Genomic DNA, 3082 nt, shown 5'->3' with positions numbered 1-3082 from the left:
CTTTTTGCAGACTATTCCTATACAAATTGTTTATTTCTTCCTAATTTTTCAGAATTGTTGGAGTACCAAAAGTATGGTAGACGTTCAGATTTCTACAGACTGTCCTGTTTAAGACAGATTCTGTTTTTTATGCATTGTTTTGCTTGTTTTGATGAAACTATCGATTCTATCGGTGGTATAAGCCATGGAAAAGTTATATTATAGTAGCTACAATGAAAAAATAAAATATTATTTGGTTTTAAACAGTACTTAGAGTAGTGATTTTCTTTATTATACTAATGAATCTTACTGAGCTTTCTGTTGAGTTTTATGTGGATGAAGTGATCAAAGATCGAGGAGGACTCGATATGAGGAGGAGGAGGAGAGGCAAGAGCTCAAGCTTAGGGATGCCCAAGGAACCCCAAGTAAATATCCAAAGGAGACTCAAGCGCCTAACCTTGGGGATGCCCCAGAAGGCATCCCATCTTTCTTCAACAAGTATCGATATGTTTTCGTTCTCATTTCGTTCATGTGATATGTGTAAATCTTGGAGCGTCTTTTATGCTTAGTTATCATTTTTCTTTTATGCACGTGCTGGTATGAGATAGTCCATGGTCGATTTATAGAATGCTCATTGCACTTCACTTATATCTTTTGAGTATGGCTTTATAGAACGCTTGATGTGCTTCACTTATATCATTTGAAGTTTGGATTGTCTATTTCTCTTCACATGGAAAACCGTTATCTATAGAATGCTCTTTTGCTTCACTTATATTTGCTAGAGCATGGTATTTTGTAGAAAGAGTTAAACTCTTGTGCTTCACTTATATCTATTTAGAGAGTTGACATGAATTGTCAATTGCATGGTTAGTCATGAAATCCTACATAAAACTTATGGATCACTGAATATGATATGTTTGATTCCTTGCAATAGTTTTGCGATATAGAGATGATAATATGTGGGGGAGGTACTAGTAAAAAGTTGTGGTTAGTAAGAATATTGGTGTTAAGGTTTGTGATTCCTGAAGCATGCACATATAGTCTCTCGTTACGCTATGAAGTTGGAGCATGATTTATTATTGATTGTATTCCTTATGAGTGGCGGTCGGGGATGAGCGATGGTCTTTTCCTACCAATCTATCCCCCTAGGGGCATTCTTAGTAGTACTTTGCTTCGAGGGCTAATAAACTTTTGCAATAAGTATATGAGTTCTTTATGACTAATGTGAGTCCATGGATTATACATACTCTTACCTTTCCGCAATATGCTAGCCTCTATGGTACCATGCATTGCCCTTTCTCACCTCGAGATGTGGTGCAGACTTTGCAGGTGCATCCAAACCTCGTGATATGATACGCTCTGTCACACATAAGCCTTATTATATCTTCCTCAAAACAGCCACCATACCTACCTATTATGGCCTTTCCATAGCCATTCCGATATATATTTCCATGCAACTTCCACCGCCTCCGTTTTGATGACTTGAGCATTCGTTTTCATATTGCTTTGCATGATCGTAAGATAGCTAGCATGATATTTCGATGGCTTGTCCGTTTTTTGATATCGTTGTTATGCTAGATCATTGCATATCCTGGTACACTGCGAGAGGCATTCATAGAGTCATATTTTCTTCTAGGTATCGAGTTGTAATTTTCATTTCTTTTGAGTTTTTTTGACTGAGAATTTCTTTTGAGTTATAAGTAAATAGAAGTGTGATGATCATCATTATTCATTATTAGAGCATGTCCCAGTGAGGAAAGGATGATGGAGACTATGATTCCCCCATAAGTCGGGATGAGACTCCGGACAATGAGAGAAAAAAATAAAAAAAGGAAAAGGAAAAGGAAAAAAATAAAAAAAGAGAGAACGGGCATTATTACTATCTTTTACCACACTTGTGCTTCAAAGTAGCACCATGTTTTTCATATAGAGAGTCTCCTATTTAGTCACTTTCATATACTAGTGGGGGGTTTTCATTATAGAACTTGGCTTGTACATTTCGATGATGTGCTTCCTCAAATGCCTGAGGTCTTCATGAGCAAGCAAGTTGGATGCACACCCACTTAGTTTTCATATTGAGCTTTCATACACTTATAGCTCTTAGTGCATCTGTTGTATGGCAATCCCTAATCCTCACGTTGATATCAATTGATGGGCATCTCCATAGCCCGTTGGTTAGCCGCGTCGATGTGAGACTTTCTTGCTTTTTGTCTTCTCTATACTTACCCCTATCATCATACTCTATTCCACCCATAGTGCTATATCCATGGCTTGCGCTCATGTATTGCGTGAGGGTTGAAAAAGCTGAAGCATGTTAAAAAGTATGAACCAATTGTTCGGCTTGTCATCGGGGTTGTGCATGATAAATACTTTGTGTTAAGAAGACACATCATGACAAGATTATATGATTTTGTAGGGATAGCTTTCTTTAGCATTGATATTTTGAAAGACATGATTGTTTGTTGGGATGCCTGAGTATAGATGTCTTTATGTCAAATTATAGACTATTGCTTTGAATCACTTATGTCTTAATATTCATGTCATGACTAGATATATGATCAAGTTTATGCTAGGTAGCATTCCACTTCAAAAATTATCTTTTTTATCATTTACCTACTCGAGGGTGAGCAAGAATTAAGCTTGGGATGCTGATACGTCTCCATCGTATCTATAATTTTTGATTGTTTCATGCCAATATTATACAACTTTCACATATTTTTGGTAACTTTTTATATGATTTATTGGACTAACCTATTGATCCAGTGCCTAGTGCAAGTTCGTGTTCGTTGCATGATTTTGTTTCACAGAGAAGTCATATCAAACGAAGTCCAAACGCGATAAAAATTTACGGAGAATTATTTTGGAATATTTCTGATTTTTGGGAGGTGGAATCAACGCAAACGGGGGCCCACAGTGAGCATAACCCACCAGGGCGCGCCGAGCACCCCTTGGCGCGCCCAGGTATCTTATGCCCTCCTCGATGGTCGGTTGGGGCCCTTCTTCTGGCGCAAGAAAGATAATTTATGGAAAACATCGTGTAATTTTTTTAGCGCAATCGGAGTTACGGAACTCCGGGAATTTAAGAAACGGTGAAGGGCAACAT

Source organism: Triticum dicoccoides, chromosome 1B (assembly GCF_002162155.2).
Source record: "Triticum dicoccoides isolate Atlit2015 ecotype Zavitan chromosome 1B, WEW_v2.0, whole genome shotgun sequence".
Lineage (NCBI taxonomy): Eukaryota > Viridiplantae > Streptophyta > Magnoliopsida > Poales > Poaceae > Triticum > Triticum dicoccoides.
The sequence above is the reverse complement of the archived record's forward strand: the minus strand, read 5'-3'. Positions refer to the sequence as shown.